A 12,524-nucleotide genomic window follows, 5' to 3' on the forward strand; every position below is an offset into this window, starting at 1 on the left:
GTTTTCACCTAAGCATTATCCACATTACTGCCTTAAACCTTAACGGAAGAGAATGGCCTAATAGAAAGAGATTCCCAGTCCAGTCAGAGAACCTGGGTTCTAAACCCTGCCACTGCCACTTTGCTGCTGTGTGACCTTGGGCAAGTCACTAAACTTCTCTGTGCCTCAATTTTCTCTTCTGCAAAATGGGTGTCAGTTTATTCATTCATTCATTCAATCGTATTTATTGAGTGCTTACTGTGCGCAGAGCACTGTACTAAGCACTAGGGAAGTACAAGTCAGTAACATATACAGACAGTCCCTACCCAACAACGGGCTCACAGTCTAGAAGGGGGAGACAGACAACAAAACTAAACATGTAGACAGGTGTCAAAATCGTCAGAACAAATAGAATTAAAGCTATATGCACACCATTAACAAAATAAATAGAATAGAAAATATGTACAAGTAAAATAGAGTAATAAATCTGTACAAATATATGTCCAGGTGCTGTGGGGAGGGGAGGGAGGTAGGGCAGGGTGGATGGGGAGGGGGAGAGGAAAAAGGGGGCTCAGTCTGGGAAGGTCTCCTGGAGGAGGTGAGTTCTCAGTGGGGCTTTGAAGGGAGGAAGAGAGCTAGCTTGGCAGATGTGTGGAGAGAGGGCATTCCAGGCCAGGGGAAGGATGTGGGCCGGGGCTCGACAGTGGGACAGGCGAGAACAAGGCACAGTGAGGAGTTCAGTGGCAGATGAGCAGAGGGTGCAGGCTGGGCTAGAGAAGAAGAGAAGGAAGGTGAGGAAGGAGGGGCTGAGAGCCTTGAAGCCGAGAGTGAGGGGTTTTTGCTTGATTTGTAGGTTGACAGGCAGCCACTGGAGATATTTGAGGAGGGGAGTGACATGCCCAGAGCGTTTCTGCATAAAGATAATCCGGGCAGCAGAGTGAAGTATAGACTGACGTGGGGAGAGACAGGAGGATGGGAGATCAGAGAGGAGGCTGATGCCGTAACCCAGTCAATCAATCAATCGTATTTATTGAGCACTTACTGTGTGCAGAGCACTGTACTAAGCGCTTGGGAAGTACAACTTGACAACACATAGAGACAGTCCCTACCCAACAGTGGGCTCACAGTCTCAAAGGGGGGGACAGAGAACAAAACCAAACATACTAACAAAATAAAATAAATAGAACAGATATGTACAAGTAAAATAAATAAATAAATAAATAGAGTAATAAATATGTACAAACATATATACATATATACAGGTGCTGTGGAGAAGGGAAGGAGGTAAAATGGGGCGGATGGAGAGGGGGATGAGGGGGAGAGGAAGGAAGGGGCTCAGTCTGGGAAGGCCTCCTGGAGGAGGTGAGCTCTCAGTAGGGCCTTGAAGGGAGGAAGAGAGCTAGCTTGGTGGATGGGCAGAGGGAGGCCATTCCAGGCCTGGGGGATGACGTGGGCTGGGGGTCGATGGCGGGACAGGCGAGAACGAGGCACGGTGAGGAGATTAGCGGCCGAGGAGCGGAGGGTGCGGGCTGGGCCCGGCTGGGCCCATCCTGTTGGCAGGGGCCCCAAGGGATCAGTCGGGATAGGAAGAGAGATTGAAGCAGCAAGGTAGCGGTTTGGATGGAGAGGAAAGGGCAGATCTTGGAAATGTTGTGGAGGTGAGACCGGCAGGTATTGGTGACAGATGGGATGAATGGGGTGAACAAGAGAGCAGAGTCGAGAATGACACCAAGTTTGCGGGCTTGTGAGACGGGAAGGATGGTAGTGCTGTCTACAGTGATGGGAAAGTCAGGGAGAGGTCAGGGTTTGGGAGGGAAGATAAAGAGCTCCGTCTTGGACATAATGAGTTTTAGATGGTGGGCAGACAGCCAGATGGAGATGTCCTGAAAGCAGTAGGAGATACGAGCCTAGAGGGAGGGAGAGAGAGCAGGGGCAGAGATGTGGATTTGGGCATCATCAGTGTAGATATGATGGTTGAAGCTGTGGGAGTGAATGAGTTCACCATGTAGATTGTAGATTGTAGATTGTGGATAGAGAACAGAAGAAGACCAAGAACTGACCCTTGAGGAACCCCTACAGTTAGGGGATGGGAAGTGGAGGAGGAGCCTGCTAAGGAGACTGAGAATGAATGGCTGGAGAAATAAGAGGAGAACCAGGAGAGGATGGAGTCTGTGAAGCCAAGGTTGGATAGTGTGTTGAGGAGAAGGGGGTGATCCACAGTGTCGAAGGCAGCTGAGAGATTGAGGAGGATTAGGATGCAGTAGAAGCCTTTGGATTTGGCAAGAAGGGGGTCATTGTTGACCTTTGAGAGAGGAGTTTCGGTTGCATATAGGGCAGGGAAGCCAGATTGGAGGCAGTCGAAGAGAGAGTTGGCGTTGAGGAATTTGAGGCAGTGCGTATAGATGACTCGTTCTAGGTGTTTGGAAACCAAGGGTAAGAGGGAGATAGAGCTATAACTAGAAGGGGAGGTGGGGTCAAGAGAGGATTTTTTTAGGATGGGGGAGATGTGGGCATGTTTGAAGGCAGAGGGGAAGGAACCAGTGGAGAGTGAGCGGTTAAAGATGAAAGTTAAGGAGGGAAGGGGCGAGAGATTTCATAAGATGAGAGGGAATGGGATCTGAAGCACAGGTGGATGGAGTAGCACTTGAGAAGAGGAAGGAGATCTCATCTGAAGATACTGCTGGGAAGGATGGGAGAGTAGCGGAGAGGGTTGAGAGCTGGGGGGATGGAGAAGGGGGAGGAGTGACTTTGGGGAGCTCAGACCTGATGGAGTTGATTTTACTAATGAAGTAGGAGGCCAGATCGTTGCGGGTGAGGAATGGAGGAGGGGGAGGAACAGGGCGCCTGAGAAGGGAGTTAAATGTCCGGAACAGCTGCTGGGGATGATGGGCATAGGTGTCAATAAGGGAGGAGAAATAGTTTTGTCTGGCAGAGGAGATGGCAGAGTTAAGGCAGGAAAGGATAAAGTTGAAGTGAAAGAGGTTGGCTTGGTGTTTAGACTTTCGCCAGCAGCGTTCAGTAGGTCGAGCACAAGAACGAAGGAGACAGACAGTTGCAGTGATCCAAGGCTGTGGGTTTAGTGGTAAGAGAGTGGTGAAAGGAAAGGGGAAATTCCAGTTTTCCCTCCTAATTAGACTGTGAGCCCCACGTAGGACAGGGACTGTGTTCAATTTACCATCTATCTATACCACTACTTAATATATAGTAATGACAACAAATGCTATTATTTTATTATTATTACTTTTATTGATAGTACTATCACATTATTATTCCACATTTTTTGGTGAGGGGATCATTTCAATTATTGCATATTTTTATAACTAGAGTACACCCTTAAATTGCTTCTAAACCAGACTCCAAAATTCCCAATTTAACTCCATTTTACCAGGATTTTTTTCCAAAGTAGAATTTAATGTTCCATTGTTCACAAGTTACCTCGATATCATCTCAACTATATTTTTCTTTTTAGAATCTCGCACAGAACTCTCAAGAGAAATAAGCACGGGAAAAATACATAACATTGTGAGTAAAGCCTTTCAAAAATAGCAAATTACTTCTGTAATTTTGTTCACACTAATTCAAATTTAGTTTGGTAAGTCTTGTTTATAAGCCAGTCTTGGGTGAAACATGGGGACTCAATAGAGTACATTAGGCCTGTCAATAACTGCAAATTAATTCTGGCAAATTTAAGTTCTGTAAACATTTCCAAAGTAACATTTCTTGTTCGGTTGAACAATAGGTTACCACAGTGAAGTTGCTTCTGAGAAGTGTATCATGAAACTTTAATATCCTGTTCAATATTTTGGTAGCCTTGGGCTATTGATATTCTAGGAATTATATCCATGTCCATTAAAAAGTGATAAAATTTGAAACTACTTTTTCCTTTTTCACAACATGTAGCAATCTAAATCTTATGTATCAGGCTAGTAATAAACTAGACCCTATTTCAGGCATGTTTTTTCTCTCGTAACAAAATTTCTCAAAGGCAGAAAGCTTTCTGTCTTTGTAACTTAAGTTTTCTACCACTGAAACATCGTCCCTCTGTTCCAGGACTCACGAGAAATGTGTGTTCTATTAAAGAACACAACTTTCACAGCAGAGAGTTGCATATATTTTCAGTATCCTTCAGGACCTTTGGTTTAGTTAGTTATTATTTAAAAACTATTCAAGAAATAAGGCACTGGATAGGCTACTTTCGAAGAACCTTCAAGCTATATATTAAGAATTTATTAGAAGGGAGCTAAATCAGGAAAACTGTATCCTTTTTCAAGAGTTCTAATTTAGTCCAAATTCAATTCCATGCATAACTATAAGTATTCTTGGAAACCTAATTGCTCTTACATATAGTCATCTCTCGGAAAGTATTAATCACTCACATTTGACTTTCAAAGGAAGGCATGGTTTCTTAGTCGAATAAGAATTTTGAATCTCTGTCATCATAACAGTGCTAAGATTGAACAGAGGATGTCTTCGATATTATTAGATGGAGGGGAAGGAAAATTCTCCTTTTTTTTTTTTAGATTAGCTGGGTCAGAAATAGATTATATTTACATGCACCAAAAAATAACAATCCACAGGAATTCAGGTATTAGGTGAAAAGCCTACGCTAGAATAGCTTTACTCTGAAAATGATGTCATACTAGCAATAGCTTCTCCATCAGGCCTTCCCTATATCTGTCGGTCCCACCTTCACAACATCGCTAAAATTCACCCTTTCCTCTCCATCCAAACTGTTACCACGTTAATACAATCACTCATCCTATCCCGCCTATATTACTGCATCAACCTCCTCGCTGATCTCCCAGCCTCCTGCCTCTACAAACTCCAGTCCATCTTTCACTCTGCTGCCTCTATCATTTTTCTACAGAAACGTTCAGGACAATTCACCATGCTTCTCAAGTATCGCCAGTGGTTGCCCATCCAACTCCGCATCAAACAAGAACTCCTCACCATTGGCTTTAAAGCAGTCCACCACCTTTCCTCCTCCTAACTCTCCTTGCTTTTCTCCTTCTACAACCCAGCCCGCACACTTTTCTTCACTTCGCTTCCTCTCACTGAGCCTCCATCTCACCTGTCTGGCCGCCAACCCCTAGCTCACATCCTGCCTCTGTCCTGGAACGCTCTCAAATCTGACAGACAAGCTCTCTCCCGGCTTTCAAAGCCTTACTGAAATCACATCTGCTCCAAGAAGTTTTTCAGGCTAAGCCCCCCTTTCCTCTTCTCCCACTCCTTTCTTGGTCGCCCTAACTTGATTCGTTTGTTCTTCCCCCCTCCCAGCCCCACAGCACCGAAGGATCTATCCATCATTTATTCTTTTGTATTGATGTCTGTCTCCCCCCCCTCTAGACTTTAAGCTCCTTGTGGTCAGGGAACGTGCCTGTTGATTGTTGTATTGTACTCTCCCAGTGCTTAATACACAATTAGCACTCAATAAATATGATTGAATGAATGAATGAATCTGTCTCCACTTGTTAAATGCATCATTTCATTGATGGCTCAGATATTTATTCAGGAGCCATTATGTGTCAAGATACAATGAGGAAGCACTCAAAACTCCGAGAAACAGCATTGCCTAATTAAAAGAGCATGGACCTGAGAGACTGTAAGATTGTTGTGGGCAGGGAATGTGCCTGTTTATTATTATACTGTACTCTCCAAAGCACTTAGTTCAGTGTCCTGTACACAGTAAGCATTCAATAAATACGATTGAATGAATGGAGCCAGAGAACCTGGGTTCTAATCCCGCCTCTGCCACATGCTTACTGTGTGACCTTAGGCAAGTCACAACTTCTTTGGGCCTCAGTTTCCTCATCTCTAAAATGGGGGTTCAAGATCTGCTCCACTTCCTACTTAGACTGTGAGCCGCATAAGGGACAGAGTCTGTATCCAACCTGGTTATCTTATAGCTACCCCTGCACTTGATACAGTGACTGGCAGAAGATAAGCATTTAACAAATTCTACGATTGCTATTATTGTCATCACCTTGGGGATCGAGGGGATACACATCTCTGGGTTTGCTCTGCTCCATGAAAAAGGACATATGGGCCCCTTGCTGGAGGGCTGGATACTACACTAAGCTTGATCTTCCCTTCTCTCCTCCAAGGAATATTGGTTGTGTTTCCTGAAAGAATAGAACATCCATTAGGCTTATATGCCCAAAATATCATCAATTTGCTTGTAGAGGTTACTCCTTTTCTGTTGCCTATCCCTGTGTGGGGCAGTCCATTCAAAACAGGATGTGGAATGCTATAAGGCTGATTCACCCTTGGGTACCAGCTAAAATATACAAGGATAATAGAATATTTCCAGGTTTTAACAACATGTGAAATGATTGGTAGATGTGCTAATGTTCAATTTCCATCTTGAAAATAAAATAGTATTGCTAAAATCATCATCATCAATCGTATTTATTGAGCGCTTACTATGTGCAGAGCACTGTAATAAGCGCTTGGGAAGTACAAATTGGCAACATAGAGAGACAGTCCCTACCCAACAGTGGGCTCACAGTCTAAAAGGGGGAGACAGAGAACAAAACCAAACATACTAACAAAATAAAATAAATAGAATAGATATGTACAAATAAAATAAATAATTAAATGAATAGAGTAAAGAATATGTACAAACATATATACATATATACAGGTATGTATATATATATGTATACATATATACAGGTAAATGAATAAATTCCTCCTAATAATCTAGACTATATTAAAATATTTAATGTGGCCAAGGATGGAACACTACCTTAGAACCTTACAACTGTGTATATTAATGTATTTTCACTGTAAAATAGTTCATAGCATATTTTATTGCTCCTGCTAGATTGTCCTCCTTGAGGACAGGGATGGCCACTTTATTGCACCCTCACATGTACATAGTACAGGTCCTAACAATGTATTTCCTTGGTCAATACCACTGACTGACACCTAAATGAGATGATGATATTTTAGAATTCATAGAAAATGTAAAATTCACTTTTAGTTAATAGTGGTGAAGGAGAAGCAGTGTTGCCTAGTGGGACGAGCCCAGGCCAGCGGGTCAGAAGGACCCAGGTTCTAATCCCAGCTCAGACACTTGCCTTCTGTGTGACCTTGGACTAGTCACTTAACTTTCACGTGTCTCAGCTACCTACTCTGTAAAATGGGGATTAAGACCCTGAACCCCATTTGGGACAGTGACTGTGCTCAACCTAATTTGCTTGTATCTACCCCAGAGCTTAATATAGTGCCCCATACAAGAAGGCACTTAACAAATAACACTATTATCATTATTACAAATATTTTTGAAAAGAGTTCTCTGTTTTTGAAACCCCAAATAATTCTTAGATGGCATACAATATGTTTTCTTAAATTGATTTTCCTTTATTTAAAAAAAAAGCAATTTAATGAACCTTAGAAGTAGAGTATGATCACTGAGAAAACCTCTGGTTGATAAATGCAATTTTACCAACTTATATTTTACAAATATGCTTATTTTTAATGAGTATGAGAGCAATTATAGACCCTTCAAGTAGTCTTCTCCCATTAAAGCTTTTGTCCTCAACTCCCTCGCCTGCATCATCTTGGATCTGTAACCTTTGGGTCACTCAGTTAATTGTATTTATTGAGTGCTTACTGTCTACAATATAATAATATATCAGATTAATTCTCTGCTTCTATTCACCCTACCTTCAGCCCCACACCATGTGTGTACATATCTGTAATTTATATTAATGGGAGTCTCCTGCTCTAGACTAAAAGTTACATTTAGGCAGGATTCATGTCTACCAACTCTATTGTATTATACTCTCCAAGCGCTTAGTAAAGTGTTCTGTGTACAGTACATGCTCAATAAATACCAATTAATTTCAACCAATCCAAATGTTTTGTCTTTCCAAACTCTGAATGCAATGGATTTCTCTCTTCAAATTAGACTGATGCCCCAGGAACAGGTTAACATTATTAGTTTATCCTTTTAAGAATGACCTCAGAGTTAAAAAGAAATAAGGTCATAATAAATTATAATTTTCATTTTTATTTTCCATTTCCTTACAACTTGTGTGTACACCAACATTCAATCTTTTACTAGCAAAAGAACAAAGGCTTCATTTAAAATGTCATTTTAGCCTCAAAAGGAGGTGTTGCCTATATCAGAACTTAAGAAAGTTGTGCATTCAGAGTCTACTTATATTTATGTAATACATCCTGAAAAGGTGACTGATAGATTCCATATGTTGCCGACTTGTACTTCCCAAGTGCTTAGTACAGTGCTCTGCACACAGTAAGCGCTCAATAAATGTGATTGAACGAATGACAGAATAGGAGTAGCTGAGCAAAGTCTACACTGCATCACATTTTACATTTCAAGATATCCTCTAAGTGGAGGCTGATTTTTTTTCCCCCAAAGATACCCATCTTTATAGGCAACAAAAGCACAACTTCACCTATTTGGCATACGATTATCTTCCGAAGATATGAAGGCTTTCTCCAGCTTGTATATCCTCAAGAGCAAAGCTCTCCTGGTGGTAGTTAGCTGTGCGATATATCCTTTCCACCATTAATGGCTTTGCAACATCAGTGGCCATCTAGAATAATTCACACTTTAGGGGCCTGACCCTTCTCTCTATATGACAGCTGTTCATTGCTACCAAATGTAGAAACTGTCTATGACTACATGTTAAAAATTCCAACGCATGGCTGACATTCAACCAGTGAAATTTTTTGAATGCTTATTGGGTACAGAGTGTTATAAGCAGTGCTTGGGGGAGTACACCACAATATAATTGGTGATCATGGTGCCTTGTTCCCAAACTTGTACTTCCCAAGTGCCTGGTACAGTGCTCTGCACAGAGAAAGCGCTCAATAAATATGATTGAATGAATGAATGAATGAAAAGGAGCTTTACTTGTTTGAACTTTGTAATGCCTGTTGTAAGCTGTAAGCATACTGTGGGCAGAGAGTATTAAATTGTTGTGCTGAACTCTCCCAAGCTCTTAGTATAGTGCTCTGCATTTGGCAAGTGCTCAATAAATGAGATTGATTGATTGCAAATAGCTTCATTGTATTTCCATTCTTCCCAAAGACTCTATTTAAAGAACAAAAACAATGACTGGTATTACTGTGATGATGATGATGATGATATTTGTAAAGTGCCTACTATGTTTCAAAAACACTACTAAGCCAAGTTATTAGCCTGGAATGGTATTTATTTAGCACTTAACCCCAGTCTATATGTTGCTGTTGTATAATTACTGCTGCTATGGATTCATTCCTTCATTCAATCATACTTATTGAGCACTTACTGTGTGCAGAGCACTGTACTATGTGCTTGGAAAGTACAATTCAGCAACAGAGACAATCCCTACCCAACAACGGGCTCACAGTCTAGAAAAATAATAATAATGATCGTATTTGTTAAGTGCTTGCTGTGCACCAAGCACTGTTCTAAGCACTGGGGGAGATACAACGTAATCAGGTTGTCCGACGTGGGGCTCACTGTTTTAATCCCCACTTTACAGATGAGGTAACTGAGGCACAGAGAAGTTAAGTGGCTTGCTCAAAGTCTCACAGCTGACAAGTGTCAAGTGACAAGGAAGCGGGATTAGAACCCGCAACCTCTGACTCGTAAGCCCATCCTCTTTCTACTAAGCCACGTATACTCGCTCTGCCCCCTCCTGTGTCAAATCAACCATTTCAATTTTCCATAGAGCATCTTCTTGTGAATTCCGCTCTCCTCCCCCTTCACAAGCCCTGATCAGAGAAGCTGTGAAGCAGTGAGTATTGTCTCTTTGATAGTGATCTTCTCTTAGGATTTGATGATGAGTATAGGAGACTATTCCACAGGCTTGCTAAATCAGTGAGTTGTGAAGCTTACGAGTGAAAACAACTAGAAGATACTGTTCAAATGAAAAAATGCTTATAGAAGCAGCAGGCAGGATGGAATCCATTGCAAATAGCACATAGCACATCCCAAGAACATGCCTTATTGATATTAGTTTTCAAAAATCACTAGTAAACTGCTGACTTCACACATCCACTTGTGCTTTATCTTAACCATGAGTAGAAAAAATTATATTTTTTTACGACAGTGCAATTTCTATGGTAATTTTGTAATTAATTTGAATGTCTTTGTACAGACAATTATTATTAAGTTCCCTTCTTCCTAGTTAGGAAACTATCTTTGAATTCACTTGCTTAGGTTAGAACTGTAGATAGCGGTCTAAGCAGGAGCCACCCCCACCTTTTTTTTTTTAAATATACCCATAGCCTGAAATTTCAGGTTTAAATCTGGCAACTACCACCTCAAACTGGTTTTGGCGGTGGGCATTCAGAATTTTTCTTTTCCAGTCTCCCTGTTGTCCTTCCTATGTACTGCCTTCCCTAAATCCTAACTGACCTGACCTATGAGGGTGTAGTAGACGTACAACTCCCCCTGTTATAAATATGGGAACTCTGGTTTAAATAGGTGGCAGTTCCATGACCATGAGGCTCTGGGATATGTTACAGGACATCCCGCGACATTATGCACACATTTCTCCCAGAGCGTCCCACCTCCGTCTGTTGCCAACTTGTACTTCCCAAGCGCTTACTACAGTGCTCTGCACACAGTAAGCGCTCAATAAATACGATTGATTGATTGATTGATTAGTGTGTCCATAGAGTTTTTACTTCTCCACAATTACCACTTCAGCACTTCTGCTCCAACTACATACTTGGGTATTCACAGTCGCCTGACACTTCTGTTCCATTATTAAACACTAACTCATCAACATGTGAGTTGGTATTTTATATATGCAAAAATATGCATATATGCATATGTATATGTGTATGTGTATATACAAATGAATTCTTATATATACATATGTATATACAAATACAGTGTGTGTAACATCTTCTTAGATGCTAATTATTATAGCATTTCCTATTTCATTCATTCATTCAATCAGTTGTATTTATTGAGCGCTTACTTTGTGCAGAGCACTGTACTAAGTGCTTGGGAAGTACAAGTTGACAACATACTTTCCTCAATGCCTGGTGCTTTGTTCTGCTTACAGTAGGCACTCAATAAATACTATCAATTGATTTCTCTCCTGATTCAAACAGGTAAAACATAATAATAATAATAATAATGGCATTTATTAAGCACTTACTATGTGCAAAGCACGGTTCTAAGCACTGGGGAGGTTACAAGGTGATTAGGTTGTCTCCTGGGGGGGCTCACAGTCTCAATCTCCATTTAACAGATGAGGTAACGGAGGCACAGAGAAGTTAAGTGACTTGCCCAAAGTCACACAGCTGACAATTGGCGGAGTCGGGATTTGAACCCATAACCTCTGACTCTCAAGCCCGTGCTCTTTCCACTGAGCCATGCTGCTTTATTAACATCATACCCAGCTCTCCCACAAGGAGCAGTTCTTCTGCCCTGGACATGATCCGTATGTTACATACAATACAGAGACTCCGCTGTGAAATTCACAAAGAAAGAATTAGGCTTGCCTAGTGTAGATGATAAAACAGTGGATTTTAATATATGGTTTAACAGTTTGGGAAATATGTGGCTTGAGTCAAGCATTCACAAATGCAAGTTTCCCAAGTCTGTTTGTTTATGTTTCTGTGTACATTTTTCTAACATTTAAAATGTTTTATAATTTGTCTATATTTGAAACCCTATATCAGCAAATAACATATGTGGAGGGAAGTTAGAATGTGTTTTGGATTAACTGTCCATCTGCTTCAATTCTCTTCATAAAAATGACACTCAGCATCTGTTTTATCCTCTGCTTCAATCAATGGACAAACTGGCAGGACGAGAGACAACTTGAATAGGACTCAGGTGATACTTTTGTGTTTTTATATAGTAAAGTCTGTTGCTAGGCAACTGCTTCTTTCATTGTTTCTATACTCTGTCAATATAGGGTAGTGTATATCTTGCTTTCTAAAAGAAAATATCACATACACATGCTTAAATATACATCCCTTAAATATACATCCCTCTGACAACACACACACACACACACACACACATAACACACACATACACAATTTTATATCTAAAAGGAAGGGACATATTCTCTGTAAGTCACTTTTCCGTCCTATTAGCGGAGTATGATTTGCCCGCTGTTAGGTAGGGACTGTCTCTATATGTTGCCAACTTGTAGTTCCCAAGCGCTTAGTACAGTGCTCTGCACACAGAAAGCACTCAATAAATACGATTGAATGAATGAATGAATTAAACTATATCTCATGGCATAGTTACGCTGAAGTTATTGTTTCATTATTAACACTTGAAAATGTCATTTAGAATGGAAACTGATGATTCAACTGATGAAGCCCTACTTAGCCCAGAAAGTGAGTGATAATAATTATGATTTTGGTATTTGTTAAGTGCTTTCTCTGTGCCAGATGCCGGACAGACACCGGGGTAGATTCAAGATAATCAAGTCGGACCCAGTCCCTGCCCACTTGAGTCTCACACGCTAAGTAGGAGAGAGAAAAGTACTGAAGCCCCCATTTTACAAATGAGGACATTGAGGCACAGAGAGGCTTAGTGACTTGCCCAAGGT

The sequence above is a fragment of the Tachyglossus aculeatus genome, chromosome 6 (assembly GCF_015852505.1).
Source record: "Tachyglossus aculeatus isolate mTacAcu1 chromosome 6, mTacAcu1.pri, whole genome shotgun sequence".
NCBI classification, from domain to species: Eukaryota; Metazoa; Chordata; class Mammalia; order Monotremata; family Tachyglossidae; genus Tachyglossus; species Tachyglossus aculeatus.